Source organism: Taudactylus pleione, unplaced genomic scaffold (assembly GCF_031769625.1).
Source record: "Taudactylus pleione unplaced genomic scaffold, aTauple2 ptg000230l, whole genome shotgun sequence".
NCBI lineage: Eukaryota > Metazoa > Chordata > Amphibia > Anura > Myobatrachidae > Taudactylus > Taudactylus pleione.
Genome location: NW_028284632.1, coordinates 10143165 through 10164760, shown reverse-complemented (window position 1 = coordinate 10164760; position 21596 = coordinate 10143165). Strand labels below are relative to the sequence as shown.

The 21596-nt window shown below is 44.9% G+C and overlaps 1 long non-coding RNA gene across 1 annotated transcript in view; it reads left to right on the top strand.

The window, feature by feature from the left end:
• Nucleotides 1-19867, top strand: part of LOC148516992 (uncharacterized) — a 39507-nt gene extending 19640 nt beyond the window's left edge. The window contains exons 2-3 of the long non-coding RNA XR_015879343.1: nucleotides 19608-19679; nucleotides 19778-19867. This is a non-coding gene — a long non-coding RNA (uncharacterized LOC148516992). The remainder of the gene's footprint in view (nucleotides 1-19607; nucleotides 19680-19777) is intronic.
• The last annotated feature ends 1729 nt before the right edge of the window (nucleotides 19868-21596 follow it).

The window sequence follows — 21596 nt, the reverse complement described above, 5'->3', positions numbered from 1 at the left end:
AAATCGTAAGTTGCACATTTTGGGCAAAAAAAAAACCGTTGAAAAAAGATTGAAAGCTATTTTTTTTCCAGGAAATGACTGTTCCATGTAAATTGGGGGTACGTTAAAATGGGTACAAGTATATTTTCATGTTGTAAAAACACAGTTTTAAAAACTTAAAAAACCGCCTGCTGCGACTGCGTGCGATGTTTAAAACACTTGACGCATCCATATCGCCCATCGAAAAATCAGACCCAATACGTTCAAACCATTTTCAAATTTATTTATTTTTGCCCAAAATTTGAGCTTCTTTTTTGGCTAAAGTGCGCAACTTACAATTTTTTTTACGGTAATTTATGATTAGGGGGTATCCACAGGGTTCTGAAAGAAATCCCCACATTTTTAGGTAAAAATAGGGATTTTGCATTTTTTTTGCCTGGTCTGGGATGGAGAAAACTTTTCTCCAGTTTTTTTTCGCCTGTTGTCGTTTTTTGGGCGGAAACGCCCGTTTTCACAAATGGCGATAGAAACGTTTGTTTTCGGTGCTAATTGATTCAGGCTCTGAGTGTCTATTACTGCATATTGCAAATATATATTTACTACTGCATCCTGCACCCAATGTAATTGTTATATTTGGAAATCCTTAAACAGACGGCACTTGTACAAATAAAAGAAACATGAGGCAGGGTAAAGTGGGTTAATTTGCCTCATGTTTGTTTTATACTTGCAATATGCCACCTGTTTAAGGATTTTATTATGTCCTGTCACTATGTACAGTAGGAGCTATAGGACGTCACCATGACATTAGAATATTGAAGGAGAGTACCGCTGATACAATATATTCTATATCGATATATACATAACAGGGCTGCTTAACTGGAAAAATAGATTCAGGAAATGGGGGTGGAGCTATAGAAAGTTTTTCTATAGCTATTATATACAGGGCCGGATTAACAATGGGGCGGGTGGAGCTACAGCTCCAGGCCCCAAATGAAAATAGGCCCATATGAACGAAAATGCCAGTGCTGACAGTTTATTACTTTTTTTCTGTCCCATCAGCTTTAGCAGCATTGCAAAGTCTAATTCCTACTCTCCCCCAATAGTCCCTAGCCACGCCCATTCAACCCACTAACCCCGGCTGTCCTTTGCTTATCCCCTGCCCATTCACCTCACTGAAGTCCCAAGCCTCATCTATTCAACTTCGCTGACCGAAGCCCGGCCTTAATGCTGGGGAACCTTTCAGTGTTTTTAGTATGCAATATGTAAGTGTGGGGATATTAGATAAAAGATGCTAGTATGCGTCGTGCATCTACGTGTTTGTGGAGTACACCGTGGTACGTGTTTTGCGGGGTTGGTCATATTATGTGTATTAATAAATGTGTGTATTGTTTTAGTAAGGACTTTTAACAGTGTTCTGTTGCGTAGGAAACGCACAATGCTAAATAATAACATAGTGCTGTATATTTACTGATACTATGTGGGATTCGCAAAATGGCCCTGTGTGACTTTTCGCAAAATGGCGTCATGCAGACTTTAATTTTAACAGATTCTGGGCCTGATTCAGAGCCAGACTGTCTGAAAGAGCGCTCGCTCTGAATCAGGGCGTTTTTTTTCTCTTCGTGCGGCCTCCTGGCCGCTCGCATAGCTGTGGGTGACCACCCACAGTTATTGCGAGTGGCCGGGTGATGGTCGCGATGGTCGAGACCATCGCGACCATCTTGGCTTGCGACGAGACCATTGCGGTAGGGTCTCATTCCCGCAAGGCCCAGTGAGCTTCCGGCTCTAAATAGAGACGGAAGCTCACCACTGACATCACTCGTGATGTCATTGGGGCTGCCCCCAAATGGCAGGCATTCCTTCGGGAACGCCTCCCTTTGGCCAGCCACCCCCCATGCCCGCCTCCCAAATGGGGCGAGCTGTCAATCACCATCGACAGCTCGCCCCCTTTGGTGAGAGACTCGGAGCAACAGAGCACCCGTCGCTAGCCGGGTCTCGCGCATGCGCGCGTCGGAGCCGGCTCCGGTGTGCGCAGTGGCCAAACATCGACCCGCTCGCGAGCCCATAGCGCTTGCGAGCGGGTCTGAATCAGGCCCTCTGTCTCAGCCAATCATCCGGCTTCGACAACTGCAATCGCAGTCCCGATCGCAGTGGAGTGTTCGTGCACTGTGATGCATACGCATGTGCAGTACGCAACAATCATCCCATTGCGTGCGTAATCGCAGGTGCGATGCTTGCTGAATCAGGCCCTAGGTGTGCTCCCACACACCGACATCGGGGTCGTTCCATCATTCGTGCATGATGGTCGTTCACCGGATCGTGTAGATATATCGTTCCATCGGATGATCAGGCATTGTGTAGGCGGGTCGCCTAGTGTGTACCCAAACTTTCACTCCCTGGTGCCAACCCTCTCAACACTGGTGGGTTTGACTTTTGTTGGGTTATGGTAGCAGCAGGCAGATAACAAATCCTAGGTTAATAAATGTGGGCTTTACACACAGGTCATATTTAAAAAAGGGATCATAGGGACTGATTCAGAGATGGACGATTTTGTACAGTAGCTGTGACTTTGGACGCAGCTGCTGTGCAAAAATAGTCTAATGTCTGCAGAGGAAGGAAAAGACGCCTCCTGTCGGCATCTCAGATCCGACACCTGCAGGATCAGATCAGCATCGTGACGATCACATCCCCCAAAATGGCTGCAGCCTGTCAATCTCTGCGTGCAAGGACACAGGGACCATTCTGCACATGCGCAGTTTCCCCGCCTTTGGAGATGTGCGCAAACCATCAGGTTCGCATAAATATCTGAATCCGGCCCATAAAATTGCATCCATTTTCTCCGGCATTGTCTATGCCCTTCAAGCCCACATAGAGATCAGTTATACTTAGGGAAGCCAATCCTGGTATCAGCGGGAACCCTGGGATTTACCGTTACAAAGTCTGGGATTTAAATTCCAGGATTGGTGCCTCGACTCACGGGATTTTCGGGATTAACTCAGTGGCCACTGCGGAATGCTCCAGTGCAGGCTGTGCGGCTTTTTTCACCCTGGGCAGCACCAGTCCAGAGGGCTCAGACGCTGCCCCCGGGCCTCCTACAGCTATGCAACCATGTGTGACGTCATAGGGGTCATGCTGCGCAGACGTACGCCTCAAAGTGGAGGTTGACTCTCTCTGTCTGAGCCTGAGGACTGCAGTGACTGTGAAAGAACCACGGTGACACACTGCTTGCCTGGTCCTGTACTCTGCAAAATGACTATGCTGTGCCTGTAATTGTTCTTCTTGAGGAGGGTGAGTCAATGTGTGACAGTAACACACACACAGACGCTCACAATTTCTTCTCAGTGTGGGCTGAGTGTGAGGGCTGGGCTGGCTGGCTTCCTGTGACTGTTCTGTATATGGGGGCCATGATGGGGCTTGGAGGCCATGAAATAATTATTTTTTTCTGTGGGGCTGGCGGCCTATTTTCATTGATAAACTCAATCCCGGGATTACCGGGATTGAGATTTTTTTCAATCCCGAATCCTGGGATTAAAAAAATGAGGCGGGATTGGCTTTCCTAGCTATACTCATTATTACATTTAGTCCCAGGGCCAGCATCAGGGGGGTACTGCCGGTACTAATGTGCTGGGCCCGTACTCAGAGGGGGGCCCGCAGAGTGCAGATGATACAGCCTGTGAACGGCTTGTTATGCTGGGTACAAATTAGACGATGTATACCTAGTGCAATGGGACCTAACAACATCCTCGACGGGCGATGTCGCTAACGACCTGCGGGAGCGCACATATCATGGGTACACACTAGACAATTTACCCGATATGTGGCTCCGATCTGCGGGAACGGGCGATATATCGTCTAGTGTGTGTACCTAGCATTAGTCACAGACACATGTCTGCTTGTGAGGACAAAGCAGTTTGCAGCTAGGATCAGTGGTAAGCTGTGGGCCCCCCTATCAGTGTCAGTCACTGTGACTACTGGCTAGCGGAAGATGTGTGCCCCTTCTCATAGGAGAGCAAAGCAGAGGCTGCAAGACTGCACAACTTAAGGTGGTTACACCCTGGACGATGTGTACCTGGACAATAGATTGGCCCAACAGGTCGAGATATAGTACCGCGAGTGCACATTAGAGAGATGTAATGAACAAAAGAATGATCCCTTGCTCCGTTCTTCATTACCTGCAGGGGCGTATCTATAATGGATGCAGGCCCCTGGGTCCAGGGGGGCCCCGCATTGCACACCCTGCACCCATAATCTTACCTCTCCGAAGTCCCATGTCGGCGCGGGGGTCCGGCGCTGTAAAACGACTGGAAAATGGCTGCGGCATGCCATTTTCCCGTCATTTGTGCATGCGCAGTACAGGAAAAATGGCCACCGTGGCCATTTTCCCGGTGATCTGTGCAGACACTGTAGACTCTGGGCATACTCTAGTACCCAGAGTCTATAACTCTGGCACTGGCAGCGCACAGCTCAGTGCGCTGCCGGGCGGAGAGGAGGGGGCCCGTGTCGGAGACTGCACGCGGGCCCCCTCCTCTCTAGAAACGCACGATTACCTGCAATGGTGCCGCAAACTATATCATCTGGTTGACCGAGTAGCATGGCCGACCAGACGATATCGCATGCGACCACGGGAGGGCATGGATTGGGTGTACACGCGATCGTACGATCCGGCCGATATTTCATTCCGATTTGTTTTCGTAAGAGACATGTCGTGCCGACATCATCCCAGCTTTATAGTGTCTCTGCATGACCTGTCCATACTTCTCCTCTGCAGGGGATGATCATGAGACAGATAAATCCCCTCTCCCCACCCCCTCTCTGAGTCCCCGCCCCTTCCTGCTTTGCCTGTCCTCCCCAGCAAGCTGAGTGTGAAGCCCCGCCTCCCTGCACCCTTCCAGTCCCTATCCCGAGTCCCCGCCCCTTCCTGCTCTGCCTGGACTGGCTCTCTCTCCTGCAGGCAGCATGTGAGGGAAGACACTGAAGGTGCCCACACATATAGCGACATTTTACACGATCTGGCCGATTTCGACGAATCGTGACGACGAATCGGGTAAAAAAAGTACAAATCGTGAGTTTATACTCACGGGCACGATGCCGATGCACGTCCCCGCTCGTCGTACATCGCATTTTCTGATCTGCCGTGCTGTAGGGCAGATTAGCCAACCATGAACACGATGGAAGCAGATCGTGAGGGTTTTTTCCCTCATGATGAATCGTACGATTCATCACACAATGCGGAATTTGACTGACAGAAGCCTGGACACGCCCCATCGCCATCTTGTGCAGCATCGTGTATGGAGCAAGACAGTCGCACATTGAGGAGCCTGCACACTGGATTCTTGTTTTGGACAAGTTTTGGTGAGTATTGGTACAGTTGAAATACAACCACATTGACCACCAATATGTGCTCCCCACTGCCCACCAATGTGTGCCACCAGGTAATAAATGCATGACCCAGCCACCGCCTACCGTATTGAGGCGGGCAGTGGCTGGGTCATGCATTTAAGCTCCCACTGCCCACCAATGTGTGCCCCCAGGTAATAAATGCATGACCCAGCCACCGCCCGCCGTATTGAGGCGGGTGGTGGCTGGGTCATGCATTTAAGCTCTCACTGCCCACCAATGTGTGCCCCCAGGTAATAAATGCATGACCCAGCCATCGCCCGCCGTATTGAGGCGGGCGGTGGCTGGGTCATGCATTTAAGCTCCCACTACACACCAATGTGTGTAATATAACAAAAAAATAAATAAACACGTATTTTACAAAATAATCACCATACATTACATTTAAAAACACATTATTTAAAGCTGGGGGTCTTCTACCTTTCGGTCTCCAGCTGTTGTGGAACTACAGATCCCAGGATGACCTGCCACCCACCTTTGAAACTGTTTTTAGGGCATCCTGGGATCTGTAGTTCTACCACAACAACAGGCCCAAAGGTGGAAAACCCATACTGTCAAACAAAGAAAAACAATAAACACATCACATTCCTGTAAAAGAAAGCATGATTAGAATACCATAACAAACCTTTAAAAACCTGTAAAAAAAATAATATTAAAACATTAAAAATGTGAACTATAACAACATTACATTTAACAAAACTATATACACAAATATTTAAATCTCCTTTTTTTTCTTATTCATAGATAATGTCCATGGATTCTGAACGTGAATTCGTTACAGGATTCATTGAAATCCTGCACTCGAAAGAGTGTCTGTGGAAGATCAGTTCTCGGAAGTACCACAATAAGTCGCACAAGTTGGCCGCACTAGAGGAACTTTTGGTGTATACGAAAAAATACATATCTGATGCAGACCTGAAAACTGCACGGCAAAAGATTCAAAATCTCAGGACAGTGTACATCAAAGAAAAAAAGAAGGTGGATGACTCCAAAAAATCAGGAGCGGGCACAGATGAAATATATACTCCTGCACTGTGGTACTACCATATGATGTCATTCATCAGTGAACAAGAGCCTCAAAGGGAATCTATCATCTTGATGTCTGAGCGTGAGGGAGAAGAGGAGGTTGCAGAAGTCTTGGTAAGTAGTGACACAGTTTAAACCAAAATCCTTAATGTTTTTGTTGTTAAATCCCAAATGTCCAATTTAGTCAGTAGTTCACAGACAGTCCTCCTGCAATGGTACAGCACCTGGTCCATTGAAATAGGTCATGTACTCCTCCCTCACTTCTTTGGCACGTGCGGTGGATGTTGTTGTAATTGGTGGTGCAGACGCAGATGTCAAATGTTCAATGTCCTCCAGGGGTCCTACATCTTCTGCTCTAGCTGGGACAGGTCCTCGTTGAGTAGATTTTCTTCGCAGAAAGTTGTGCAGCACACAGCACGCCATCACGACCCAGTTTATCTTCTCCACATGTAGATTGATGGTGGTGTGGAAAATGCGGAAGCGGTTGCTCATTATTCCAAACGCATTTTCCACAATGCGTCGTGCCCGGGATAGACGGTAGTTGTAGATCCTTTTCTCTCTGGTCAGGCCCCTGTGTGCAAATGGCTTCATCACATGTTCATGTAATGCAAAAGCCTCGTCTGCAACGAAAACGTAATTTAGGCCGTGCTTTGTCTGGTCCAGTGAGGGCAAGTTGAGGGTTTTGTTGGCGAGTCTCTGGTAGAAAGCCGTCTTTTTGAAGGACCCACCATCTGAAGCATGGCCATTCTTGCCGACATCCACAAACAGAAATTCGTAGTTGGCATTCACCACTGCCATGAGAACGATGCTGAAGAATCCTTTGTAGTTGTAGTAGTATGATCCCGTGTTGGCAGGTGGGTTGATGCGGATGTGTTTCACATCGATGGCTCCTCCGCAGTTAGGGAAATTCCAACATTGTTCAAAATCTTCCGCGATGCTGGTCCACTCCTCCACGATGTTAGGAAACTGTAAAAATAGTAAAAAAGGGGTTAAAACATGACTATAATTTTTTTTCATATCTTTTTTTCCTATATAGACTCCCACCCAACACCCTGATTTAGCATCCACACCGGACCTCAGTCTGCTCGGTGGTGACAGTGATCCGGAGAATAGCACACAAGTGAAAACTCCACTTCCACCTGGACCCTCATCTTCTCAACAACCCCAAAAAAAGAAAAAAAAACAAGGGAGAAAGGAAAATCTTACTGAACGTGAGGACAATATTTTACAAAACGCAGAACGGCTTCTGCAGAAACCCCCAGATGCAATAGATGATTTCACAGCTCATGTGAACAGCACATTGAGAAATATGGATACAGATATCCAAAGAAATTTTCTAAAGTTAACCCACGACCTATTGAGTCGCTATATGAGCAAAAATCTCACAAATTCTACATACATTGCAGATCCAATGCTATTTTCCCCTGCCCCAAATAGGTATGTCCGCCCCCCCCCCCTGCCCAGTTAGATATTACTCCCCCACCAAGCACCAGCACGACCTTGTATAATGCTCTGCTGGATGCAGATGAGTCGCCCCAATATACAGAGATGTAAATTTATTTGATAAGTAATTTGGTTGTTTTTTCTGTCTTGCTTTTAATGTCACCAAATTTTATGAATTCTAATAGGTGCTTGCTGCATGGGATAGGGTGGTGATGACGCTATTTGGACAAGGTCACTACGCACATGGCACAAGTACACATTGCTGGAAGCTGGGGCCACAATGTACACTTGTGCCATATGTGTATTGGCCTGTTCAAACTGGCGTCTGACCCACCCTATCACATACAGCCGGCTACCTATTGGGATTCATAAAATTTGGTGATAATGTTCTTTTGTGAACTTGTTACAAAAAAAGTATATTGCACACAGTTTAGTGCACACTTTCAGTTGCCTGCAGGTCAGTGCACATTGTACTAAAAGAAGGCAATTTTTTGCTTTATGTTGAGTAAAAAATAAAAATAAAAATTATTCTTTGCACAAGAAACCAATGTGTGGTGTTTTTTTTTAACTTACCTTGCAATACTGGTACTGTAGCACTTTTACGATGGCTTTGCAGGTCTCCGGAATGATGACGCCCAAAGACTGAGGTGAGATGAGTGTCCCAAACTTAGGTCTTCCAGTGATCTTCCTGTAGCCAGGTACCTTAGGGTAGCCACCAGTCTGTCTTCAGCAGGGATTGCCCTCCGCCACCTTGTGTCCTGTCTCTGGATGTGGGGGGTCACCAGATGCAGCAATTCTTGGAAGCTGGCGTCATCCATGCGCAGGTAGTTCCGATAGTCGTCCGGGTTATTCTCCTTGATTTCCATCAGCAGGGACATGTGAGAGCGGGTATCCCTTTGTAGCAGCCACTCCTTGGTCCAGCATGCTCTCGTCCTTCTTCGCTGGGCCCTCTTCCTAATCTCCAGGACGCCAGCTTCAGCGACCAACACTCTATACCGATAGGGATGCATCAGTACAGAATTCAGGAACAGGTTAGAATGCAGGTAGGTACCTCACACTTGCAGGTAGAATAACCTTTATAAAAGGCAAGCCAAATACAAAGAGCACAGTAGCAATGTACAGGATTCAGCAGGAATACACCTAGCCTCATCTAGTAGCAGAGCAGAATGTACACAGAGTTTAAAGGATGCCTGCTTTTTATACTCCCTAGATAGCCCCTCCCATTGTTATGGCTATTTAAATTTCCCACTAATAGTCAAGAGCCTGTTTTTTTTTTTTTTTTTAACTCACGATTTGTTATGGCCAATCTCACGATGTGTACGATCCGATAGATCGTGAGATCGCAACACAGATTGGGTGTCTTCTTTCCAAAATAGTGATCACGACGGCAAGGGAGCTTCCGTGAAAGTTCATGAGGAAATTGGCCATAAAATCGTATCGTGAGGACATCGGTATGTGTGTGGGCACCTTAAGTCGCAATGCGATGCGACTAGGGTGCACCAGGAGACAGTGTGCTGATTAGTCTGATATGTGACACTTGTATTTCTGTGTGCGACTGGCTGTCTCAATCAGCGCGCAAAGTGCGACAATGCAGCGACCACTGATTTTTCCCACGCCAAGCACCGTTTACATTCTCAGTCGCAGACACAGATATACAAGTGTCACATATTATATTAATCAGCACAGTCTCCTGGTGCTTCCTAGTGACATTGCATTGCGACTTTGGGCCATATTCAATTTGAGGCGAAAAGTCAGTTGCCGGTCTTTTCGGAGCCAAAGGAGGTTTTGGAAGTGAAAAGTTATCGCGCTCGTCCACGCGATTCCTCGTATTCCGTTGCATTTTGGCGAAAACGGGACCCGGCGAAAAGGAAATCTGCGATAAGTGCTGTAATTTTAGGGGAAATCAGCCTGACACCCTCCAAAAGATGCTCTGACATGTGGGTTCACTATGAGTACCCCCGAATAGCCCTGCTAAAGGTATGTGGGGTCTTTAAACGGTCTCTACAGGTGCTTTTATGCGTCTTTGACAAACATTTTTTGGGAAAAATAACTAGTCCCATCAAATTTGGGATACATGAAAATGGATGCAAGCATATTTTTAAGTCCCTAAAGTGAAAAAATCCACCTGCCGCAACAAACCGCAATCAAAAAACACCTGGGGCAAACTTAGGGACCCCCGCACAGTCTATTTTGCTAGTTTAAAAGGTTTGTCACCCCAATTTTTATTTTTTGCTCCCAAAAATAAATACATTTTGCATTTTGTGGAGTGTCCTGTCCTGTGGAACTCTTTTTTTTTTTTTTTTTACACAGAATACTTTTGGGGGGACAGTGCAAGGGGTGCAGGGTACTTTTTTTTAGTTTGTACCCCAAAACCCCGATTCTGTACTTTTTTTCGCCACCTATTCTATTGTGAAAACTTATCCCTAGATTTTGCCAAAGACTTTTCGCACCTGTGAAAAGTCTTTGAAATTGAATACGGGGAAAAGTGAAAACTGAGAAAATGACGTCATCGGTGATAAAGTATCGCCAATAACGGGTTTTTCGCAGCCTAATTGAATACGGCCCTTAGATGCATTTTCCTACCCTCCAACATGACCCCTTCCACCCGGTACAAATGCTCTGCTCCTGGATTTCTCTCTTAATTAATGATTACAGACACCTGTGTAGAGCTAGCTAAAAGATGAGGCAGGTGTTTCACCACAAGTAGCTGCAGTCATCAATTAAGAGAGAAATCCAGGAGCAGAGCTTTTTGTACCAGGTGGAAGGGGTCACATTGTAGGATCTGCATTTTCGGCACAAAAAGACTACCGATGCGACCAGTGCTGCACAGGACCTGACGGCTCCCTCACGTCAGGCATGTCGCGCTGCATGGCGTATTGAGGTTAGATTTAGGAGGACACATCTATCTCCCTGAAGCCTTTTTATATTGGCTGTAAGGGACAGACTTGGCTCAGGCCTGACGTGTCATCCAAATAAAAACATTGAAACACACTTTATTAGTAGGAGACGTTTTGTAGTATTTTGAAGGCTCTTCAAGCAATTGTTTGAACATCATCTTTGTAGAGCACAGGTTCTCAAACTCGGTCCTCAGGACCCCAAACGGGTCATGTTTGCCAGGTCTCCTGACAGAATCACAAGTGAAATAATTAGCTCCAACTGTGGCTCGTTTAAAGTGTGTCAGTGAGTAATGAGTACACCTGTGCACCTGCTGGGTGACCTGGAAATCGGGAACTGTTTGAAAACCTCTGTTGTAGACTGATCACAAAAAGACAAATTTCAGTGCAAAGTACCCAGTAATATAGTATAGAAAAGGGGTCTTCAACCTTGGCCCTCCAGCTGCTGTGGAACTACACATCCCAGCATGCACTGCCACCTCTTTGATATAACAGCATGCTAAAACTATGGCAGTGCATGCTGGGATGTGTAGTTCCACAGCAGCTGGAGGGCCAAGGTTGAAGACCCCTGGTATAGAACCTTACACCAACCATTAATAGCCAATTTCTGTAACTGTATCTTTGTCTCTCCTCCATCATTAATAAAAATGGGCCAAAGGCTTCTGTACTTTTATTACTCTTTTTTTGGACTGAAATTAAACTTGGCATATTCTCAGTTTAAAAACTGGGTATAAAATCTGGAGGTGCCGGTATATTTATGCGTATTCTGTTGAAGTCTGATCAATCATTTGACGATCTAGAAGAGGCAACAGAGCGGCAAGGGTTTCCGAGGCTTGATCTATTTGGCTTTTGTAAGGATGGCACATAAAACATTATTGTGTTTTCGTTAACAACATTTCAGAAGGTGTATAATTTTATTACGATATAATGAGCTCCCTACTTCTGACTCGGTAATGGAATGATAAATTCGGTTTCAGAAGGGTATCGTGCAGTGCCATTAACGTCTTTTTTGCCAATCGAGTTTTATGCTCTCTCATCTCCCTTGGGTAGAATTTTATTTTATTTTGTTATGACCTAATCAGGAGGGCATCTGAAGACTCTGAGTGACACAAGTAGATCTGCTTACAGCATGAGCGTGTAGGACAAACCTCCAAGCTGAGAATTAATGAGCTGTCGTCTATTTTACCAAAGTTGTATCCGTAAGAAAAATATTTAAAAGAACTGTAACCCTATAATTTGTCTAATATAAACTGAAATGATTAATAATAATAATAATAATTATTCATGCTATTGAACAACTTCTGTTGGTGCTAGTATAATCTGCTTGCTGAGCTCTCGTTCAGGAGAGGTGCCATTGTTTGCCTTCTCTTCCCTATGCTCAGTTTACAGTAAATCCTGCTGCTGTACTGCCTTCTTTGTGATCATCGCCTCTTCATACAATAGCTTGAAGGAATGGCCTAGTTATATGATTTTTGTAATATAATTTTTGGGGGGAAGGTGGGGGGAGAATTATTTGGGCATTGCAAGGTACATAAATGACAGAAAAAACACAACTTAGGCCAGATAAAGAGGTGGCAGATCCTCACAGATTATATATTATAGTATTCAGGACCATGTGTGAGAATAGAACAGGGCCATGTGCCCCTTGGGTATACCCAGAGTTTCCAAAGTGCTGGGTCACTCCCAGTCCTCTCTATACTGCTCTACAAACACCCTTGCTGTGCCCACCCACCTGTCCCTCACACACACAGCATTGAGGGGAATCCATTAGTGGGGCACAGTTCTCCTGGAATTGGGACAATAGTCCTGATGTGCGGGACAGTCCCCTAAATCGGGTGCATTGGGATGCTGGGTACATGACTGATGCAGCTATGGAGGTTACATCGACCATTCTATAGGCCATATTCACTTAGGTGCGAAAAACTTTTTTGCAGAAAACTGCATCGCGAGTGACATTTCGCCATGCGAAAAGTTTCCTCCGTATTCAATTTTGGAGACTTTTTCACCGGTGCGGAAACTCCAATGTATTTGAACCTGTGAAAAGTTTTGCCTATGAATAGGTGTCAAAAAAAAGTACAGAATTGGGGTTTTGGGGTGCAAACCTCGGAAAACCTCCCTGCACCCTTGGGACAGTCCCCCAAAGGTAAACTGCGTAAAAAAAGTTTAAAAAATACTTTAGATCACCCCAAAAAAGTGTTTTCATTTTGGGGGCGAAAAAGTCCAAAGTTGAGTTACAAACTTAATAACTAGCAAAATAGACTCCAGGGGGTCCCCAAGTATGCCCCAGGTGTTCTTAAGTTTGCAGGTGGTCGCGGCAGGTGGATTTTTTACGTTTATTAAAAGTTCACTTTAGCAACTTTAAAATATGCTAGCACCCGTTTTCATGTACCCCAAATTTGCTGGGACTACTTATTTTCACCAAAAAAACCTGCTAAATAATTTTCTTCACCACTAATGCAAAGACACTAAATAGCAGCTATTGAGACCATTTAAGAACCCCAAATACCTTCAGCAGAGCTATTCGGGGGTATCTATAGTGATCCCCAATGTCGATGCATCTTTTGGGGGGTGTCAGGCTGATTTCCCCAAATCTGACAGCACTTTTCGCATGTTACAGTTTCGCCGGGTCCCGTTTTCGCTGATTTCTTTTTGATTACGGGGATAAACGGGGACGAGCACGATACTTCTTCGCACTGAAAACCAGTGATGTCAGCGAAAAGTACGGGACTTTTTGCATCTAATTGAATATGCCCCTATACCGGTGATACACTGTAGGGGCCAATTTTGGAAACTGTTGAAAAAAAAAAAAAAGTTGTTATTGACAATAAGAAACAATGGGTCTCATTCAGACCCGGTCGCAAGCGCCGATGCGCTCGCAACCTGGTCGATGGTTAGCCCTGCGCATGCGCAGCATGTGCTGCGCTGTGCGTGCGCAAGCCCCGGAGCGAGAGAGAATCTCTCTCACTCCGGAGCTCTCTACAAAAGGGGCGGCTGTCGATGTTGATCGACAGCTCACCCTGTTTTTTGGGGGCGAGGGGTTATTTCACAAATGGAGGCGTTCCTTAAGGAACTCCTGCCGTTTTGTGGGCGGCCGCACTGACCTCAATCAGAGCAGGAAGCTCCCTGGGGCTTGCGTTTGCCAAGACCCAACCTTAGGGTCTCGTTGCAGGTCGCGATGGTGTTCACCATCGCGACCATCACCCTGGTCGGTTGCTAAGCTGTGGGTGGTAACCCACAGCTTAGCTAGCGACCAGGAGGCCACACTAAAAAAAAAAGGAAGCGGCCGCCCTCATTCAGAGAGAGCGATCGCTTCTTGCGACCGCCTCTGAATGAGGGCCAATGTTTTTCTAGTGCAGTTTATTAGCGGACTGGCTGCCCTGTTCTAGCCCCTATTGTAGTAATCTCCCTTGGGAGCAGATAGTGGACTGGTGAAGGTGATAATCAGGGCTGGCAGGAAAGTGAAGCAGATCTCGTAGATCCTGATCGATCACACAGAAAGAGACAGAACAAAGCCTTTGCTTAAATTCTGGAATTGGACCATAAATAATAACACAAGACCCTTATGGTAAAGGTACCTGAAATCCCATGGGTCTCCTATGTAGGTGGCAAAAATTAGGGTTGACCATCAATGGTTAGCTGGCAAAGGTAGATGGTTTTACCCATGGGCGTAACTACCATAGGTGTAAAGGATGCAGCTGCAGTGGGGCCCAGAGCTGAGGGGGGCTCATCTTCCTTCTCAAAGTTAAGTGTGTTATATATTTTTCACCATTGGGTGGTACAAAGGGCCCCTTACAAACTCTTGCTATGGAGCCTTCAATTACCATTTTAACACCCCTAGTTTTACCATTGGTTTCAGAGGCTTGCGCATGCGTGGCTGCGAACTATTGATGTTTCAGCCATAAATTGTTGTCCGACTATAGTTCAAAACCTTCAGCTATTGATGGCAGAGCACTCAATGGGATGACACCCTTTCATTGCCAGTATTGACCTTCCTGTGAGTTTTATACTAGGGATACTCATCACAGTCATAGTTTAGGCTTGCTCTGACCCTGGAAGCGCCCACACAAGCACAATATACCCCCTCACTATTGCATTCAATGGAAATCCCTACCGAAGGTACAGCTTGCCTTATGTCATGCTTCCTAACATTTATCCAGGAGAAATCAGGACAAAATAATCTGTGGAAACCATTTATTTATTTATTTCATTTATTTATTTATTTCCAGCCCCAGTGGAGCTTACACTCTATTTTCCCTATCACATGTACACACACATATACACACTAGGATTAATTTTTTGTTGGGAACCAATTAACCTACCAGTATATTTTTGGAATGTGGGAGGAAAGCAGAGTACCCGGAGGAAACCCAGACAAGCACAGGGAGAATATACAAACTCCACACAGTTAGGGCTGTAGTGGGAATCGAACCCATGACCTCAGTGCTGTGAGGCAGTAACGCTAACCATTACACTGTCTGTGCCTCTTATTCACCCTAGTGCACAATAGCCACACCCACCCTCTGAAGCCCCATCCCTTTTTGGGTCCGCGTACAATGGTCCTGCCGGAATTTAAATGTATATTTGTGATAAAGAGCTGCATTGAACATTCACAGGTGTGTGTGTGTATATATGTATATGTGTGTATATATGTATATGTGTGTATATATATGTGTATATATGTGTGTGTGTATATATATATCTATATCCCAATGGAGGCACTCACCAGTCAGATGTAGCAAAAAGATGATTTTTTCCAATATTATCAAAAAGTTGAAATAGCATAGCGACGTTTCGGTCATATCCAGACCTTTTTCAAGCCAATAGCACATATCAACGATAGCGACAATCAGACATATCAACAATGTACAGCCACAGCTCCAAGATATGTATATATATAAAAATATATTATATATAGACTTTGCACTTGGCTGTCTTGCTATTGGGAACTGCTGTTATGTCTCGATAAAGATCCTTAAATGGGATCGAAACGTCGACTGATCTTATGCACCTTATTGTTTTAATGGTAAATTAAACCTTTCTATGCCTCTTTACCTGGTGAGTGCCGATAATTTTTATATATATATATATATATATATATATATATATAATAGACTTTTTGGCAAACCCCGGCACTCACGTATCCAAATGAATATCCTGCTCAGGTGCCTTCCTGGAGGGACAGCACCCCCAACACGTCTCCAAGTGACGCCTGTCAGTGGAACTTGCTGTACACAATGTTCTTGGTGTGCAGAATATTACAATGAACTTGGGGAGATACAGCAGCAAATACTGGAAGCATGAGGCTTATTGTGCGTCATACAGAATAAATGGTGTAAAGTAGGGGGTTATCAGGCATAAAATAAATATTTGGCTTTGGGTCTATGGCGTGATGTAGTATTAATCTGCCCCTAAGTACAGTATGCACAGTTGGTATAAATAGGGCACGTTAACTATTCATCCTTTCAGTGTAATCTTTATTTTTCCTCCCTACATTACTGCATCAACTTTTACTGAATCACTGTGCATCATTATTAGTTCAAACAGAATTTCCTTTATTAAAATTACTGTACCAATCTTTGTCCACCTACTTTAAAATGAGGGTACTCCATTTGCAGCAAAATGACTATTGGAGAGTTACTGAAATGAAACATTTTTTTAAAAAAGTTGCACATTTAGGGCCATATTCAATTTGAGGCGAAAACCCGTTATCATTTTCGCCTGTTTGCATTATCCCTGTATTCAATTTCAAAGACTTTTCATAGGTGCGAAAAGTCTTTGTAAAAAAACAGGGATAAGTTTTCTCCTTCCTTTAGCTGGTGAAAAAAAGTGCAGAATTGGGGTTTAGGGGTGCAGGCTTTAAAAAAAAAATAGCCTGCACCACTGGGAATGGCCCCTCAAATTAATGTATGTAAAAAAAAAAAAAAGGGGCACCCCAAAAAATGAACTTTTAATTTTGGTTGTAAAAAAATAGGGAACACACTTCTAAAATAGCGATAATAAATCCACAGGGGTTCCCTTATATGCGGAAGGTGTTTTCTGCATTGCGGGTGGTAGCGGCAGGTATATTATTGAAGAATGTTTAAAAAATCATTTTAGGGAGTTAAAAATATGCTTGCACCCATTTTCATGTACCCCAAATTTGATGGGCATAGTTATTTTTTCCCCCAAAAAAATTGCTAAATCCTCTTCTGTATCACCTTCTTCAAAGCCGCATTTATGCACCTGCCGCGGCTATTTAAAAACCCGACTTCCCTTCAGCAGGCAAAAACGGGGGTACCCATAGTGAACCCCCATGTCTTCATCTTTAGGTGGGTCCAAGGATGTTTTCCCGAAAATTCCCATTTTTTTTGCCGCTCCCAGTTTTGCCGGGTCTCGTTTTCGCGTCCTTTGAATACGGGGAATAGTGGGCACGCGCGCAATACTTTTCTGCCTGGAAAACAGGTGAAGGAGGCGAAAAGTCCAGCAGGCGAAAAGTCTGGACTTTTCGCCTCAAATTGAATACGGGCCTTAGTTGTAATTTGTTGGCTCTTTAGTCTCCTCTAGGTGGTGCTGTCTGCCTTGCCTTCTCTAGAATGCATTTCTGATACAGGCTGAGTATCCCATATCCAAATATTCCGAAATACGGAATATTTTAAGCATGACTGAGATAGTGAAAACTTTGATTTTTGATGGTTCAATGCACACAAACTTTGTTTAAGGCACAAAATTATTAAAAATAAAGTATAAATTGACCAATAGGCTGTGTGTATAAGGTGTATATGACACATAAATAAATTTCATGTATGTACACAAACTTTGTTTGAGCCACAAAATTATTGAAAATATGGTATAAAATGACCTTCAGGCTGTGTGTATAAGGTGTATATAAATCATAAATGCATTCTGTGTTTAGATTTGGGCCCTATAGCTAAGATATTTTAATATGGCATGCAATTATTCCAAAATACAGAATGTTCCGATATCCAAAATACCCCTGGTCCCAAGCATTTTGGATATGGGAGACTCAACCTGTATTGCTCCTGGCTCTATCTAGATATCTAATAAACGGTTATACATTCAGGCAAATACAGTAGGTGTCACACTTAATAATATATTGGGCATGATCGCATTAAATGTTAAAGCTGTGAGACTGCGTCTTTGATTCAATTTTGTTTAACATAGATAGATGTAGAGTTTTGTTGTAATTTTGCTTCCTGTTAGTATTTTGGAAGTTTTTTTTTCTGTAGTAGCAGCGTTAATTCCTTGTCATGGTTAATAATGTTGCCTGTACTGTGCATTTTTTAATGTCGCTTACACACTTGCAGGGCGCCTGGAACATTTTGCATGAAGAGCCCATATTTGATTTAGCTATTTCCTAATGATCAGTGACATCACTGAGGCACAAGGCACTTTTTTGCCTATTGCCTCGGTGATGAATATTGCCCCAAAATTGTCGGTCTTCACTGTGTGTAGACGAAGGGGGGGCACTTTAACGGTCCCATATCGCAGGTACCAATAGTGATTAGCCAAAGGCTGCACAGTTACTCTTCCCAGGTTTTCATTGGAAGTCTAATAACTTATTTTACGAGCCAGCAGTTAATATGAAGTTATTTTCTCCATTATATTCACTGTACGAACTTTGTAAGAAGCACCAAATGTGTTCTCCTCTGTGTCTCTTTAAAGCAGGATAATAACTTGTCTGGACATTACGTTAATGATGGTACAGTGCCTTTAATGTTGTATTACCGTATATACGCCGAGTATAAGCCGACCCGAATATAAGCCGAGGTACCTACTTTTACCCCAAAAAACTGGGAAAACTTATTGACTCGAGTATAAGCCTAGTGTGGGAAATGGCAACAGCTGGTAGTGCCCCCTATAGTAATTCCCCCTGGTTGTGCCCCCAGTAGTAATCCCTCCTGGTAGTGCACCCAGTAGTAATCCCCCCTTTCAGTGCCTCCAGTGGTAATCCCCCCCTTTTAGTGCCCCCAGTAGTAATCCCCCCCTGGCAGTACCCCCAGTGGTAATCACCCCTTATAGTGCCCCCTGTAGTAATCCCCCCCTTGTAGTGCCCCCAGTGGTAATCCCCCCTTTTAGTGCCCCCTGTAGTAATCGCCCCCTGGTAGTGCCCCCTGTAGTAATCGCCCCCTTGTAGTGCCCCCTGTAGTAATCGCCCCCTGGTAGTGCCCCCTGTAGTAAACGCCCCCTGGTAGTGCCCCCTGTAGTCCCCCCCCCAATAGAGAGAGACGTGATAAGAATTAAAAAAAAAAATCACTTACCTGAAACTCCCACTCCTGGTCCCGCCGCTATCCACTCCTCCGGCCGCTTTGCATGGTAGAGACGTCGTCATGACGACGTGTCTCCCATTACCCACTGCGGGAGCCGGAAGATGGCTCCCGCAGTGGGAGCAGCAGCAGCCACTGAGAGTCTGACAGACTCTCAGCCGCTGCTGATTACACCAAACACGCAGCTGCCGGCTCCGGCGGCTGTGTGTTTGGCAGTGTGTAGCACTTACCGAACTCCGTCCGGTCAGCGCTACACTTCACTCGAGTATAAGCCGAGGGGGTACTTTTTCAGCACAAAAAATGTGCTGAAAAAGTCGGCTTATACTCGAGTATATACGGTTGTATCCTTCTTTTCCAGTAGTATACGATAGCTCATGTAGCCTATAGCCGTGCTATGCAGAACAGCACAAAACGATGGAAGTCAGTTAGTGGCCACTTCAAAAAATTCCTGTGATGCCCAGTGCTCTCTATCTTCCCAGCTTCGCCCCAGGTGCAGGGCATGGATGTACTGGTACATGGTACTTGCACGGCAGTAATGGCATTTGCAGTAAGATGCACTGCTGTCTTGTACTCTGTATTACATTTGTCACTTTTATTCTATCTATAGGAAACTACCTGAACGGGAAGAAGGGGAAGGAGAGGAGACCCCAACATTCAGCCACTGGAGCGCCCCACGTGTGTATGTCATAGCTGTCAGTGTGCGTCCCTGTCTTTAACCACTTCCAATAACTGCATTACTGTTGTCCAACCATCTCCTGTTTTCTGATCTCCTTTCAGGGTAGAAATTTGGAGAGAGCCTGAAGTTTCCCTTGGAATCAGCATTGTTGGTGGGCAAACCGTTATAAAACGCCTCAAAAATGGGGAGGAGCTGAAAGGGATTTTTATTAAGCAGGTCCTGGAAGACAGTCCCGCGGGGAGAACCAATGCCTTGAAGACTGGAGATAAAATTCTAGAAGTAAGTGTAATAGCAAATACAAACAATACAGTCTTACCGACCAATTGAATTGGAGACGCTGTGCCGCTGTACACATCCCGCAATGTTTGGCTGCGCTCCTATTTGCCTATTAGGGTAGGCTGAGCATCGCTAGTTTTCTATGGGGTGCAAGGAGAAACTAGCGATGTTGCTGGTCGCGATGTAACTTTCCTGGACAGTACTTCACGGCCAGGCCGCTAATTGAATTGCCCCATTATCCAGCTTTTTCCTTTTCAATTCTGCACTGTATTTGTAAATTTGCAGTATGGTTTGCAGAACTGCCACGATCATTTCATTCTACCGGGTGATGTGGTTGGATTGGGAATAGGAGAATTTAAGAGTAAATTCCAAAATTGAAATGTTCAAAACTTACAGCTACAGTTCATCCGGAAAGTATTCACAACGCTTCACTTTTTCCACATTTTGTTATGTTCACCCTTATCCCAAAATGGAATAAATTAATTTTTGTCCTCAAAATTCTACACACAATACCCCATAATGACAACGTGCAATAAGTTTTTTTGAGATTTTTTTGCAAATTTCATTAAAAAAAAAACACTGATGGAGCATACACACGGTCAGACTTTTCTTCAGATCTGAACGATAATGATTTAAAAAATCGTTCAATCGGTCATATCTGAAGGAAAATCTGACATATCTGTCAGATGAACGATTTGAATGATGCGCGTTCCCGATGGTCAGATAACTATATCTGACATCTGATGTGTTTGCAGTCAGACTTGGACGATTCCATTCATTTTAATGCGGTCAAAAATCGTTCAATCGTTCATCTGACAGATCTGACAAATCTGACCATGTGTATGCTCCATAAGAAATCACATGTACATAAGTATTCACAGCCTTTGCCATGAAGCTCAAAATTGAGCTCAAGTGCACCCTGTTTCCACTGATCATCCTTGAGATGTTCCTACAGCTTAATTGGAGTCCACCTGTGGTAAATTCAGTTGATTGGACATGATTTTGAAAGGCATACACCTGTCTATATAAGGTCCCACACTTGACAGTGCATGTCAGAGCACAAACCAAGCATGAAGTCCAAGGAATTGTCTGTAGACCTCCGAGACAGGATTGTCTCGAGGCAAAAATCTGGGGAAGGGTACAGAAAAATATTTGCTGCTTTGAAGGTCCCAATGAGCAGTGGCCTCCATCATCCATAAAAAGAAGAAGTTCGGAGCCACAAGAACTCTTCCTATAGTTGGCCGGTCGTCTAAACTGAGCGATCGGGGGATCGGGGGATCTTGGTCACCTCCCTAGTCAGGGAGGTGACCAAGAACCCGATGGTCACTCTGTCAGAGCTACAGCATTCCTCTATGGAGAGAGGAGAACCTTCCAGAAGGACAACCATCTCTGCAGCAATCCACCAATCAGGCTTACATGGTAGAGTGGCCAGACGGAAGCCACTCCTTAGTAAAAAGCACATGGCAGCCCGCCTGGAGTTTGCCAAAATGCACCTGAAGGACTCTCAGACCATGAGACACAAAGATTGTACTCTTTGGCATGAATGCCAGGCGTTATGTTTGGAGGAAACCAGGCACTGCTCATCTCCAGGCCAATACCATCACTACAGTGAAGGATGGTGGTGGCAGCATCATGCTGTGGGGA